At 56.3% G+C, this 435-nt stretch overlaps 1 non-coding gene and 1 pseudogene across 1 annotated transcript; both read right to left on the reverse strand.

Moving 5' to 3' along the window:
* LOC121940508 lies at positions 1-37 on the reverse strand (annotated as a pseudogene; the record flags this gene model as incomplete).
* A 175-nt stretch (positions 38-212) lies between these two features.
* On the reverse strand, positions 213-330 carry LOC121940509. Its single transcript, XR_006105640.1, has one exon. It is a non-coding gene; the product is annotated as a U5 spliceosomal RNA (small nuclear RNA).
* Between the last annotated feature and the right edge of the window lie 105 nt (positions 331-435).

Genomic DNA, 435 nt, shown 5'->3' on the forward strand with positions numbered 1-435 from the left:
ACTACACTTGATCTTAGCCAAAAGGCCGAGAAGCGATGACCCCCAAGAGCTTGCTGCCCAGTGCAACCTCCTGGGGCGGGTCTCACTTGTCGTGGTGCCGTCATCTCCATTGGGCACGAGAATGGCTGCTTGCGCACGAGAACAGCTGCCTGCGCGTCACGCCCGCCCGTGGTGAATCGCTCCAGTCTAGGCTTGCTGTTCACAGATGCACAAGGCTCAACCAAATGGCAAAGCCTGTCAAAAATAGGTTCAACTCAGTGGTGTTCCTCTCCACGGAAGTCTTTAGTAAAAGGCGAAAGACTTGTGCGCTATGAAGAGAAACCAGAGCATGTACAGCCCTCCGCACCGGAGCGGCCAAAGACCCTCGTGGTCCCAGTCATTACGCTCACGGTGAGCCTCGCTTGTGCCGCCTTCCAAATCGCACTGCCATAGTGC

The sequence above is a fragment of the Plectropomus leopardus genome, unplaced genomic scaffold (assembly GCF_008729295.1).
Source record: "Plectropomus leopardus isolate mb unplaced genomic scaffold, YSFRI_Pleo_2.0 unplaced_scaffold89023, whole genome shotgun sequence".
Classification (NCBI taxonomy): Eukaryota; Metazoa; Chordata; class Actinopteri; order Perciformes; family Serranidae; genus Plectropomus; species Plectropomus leopardus.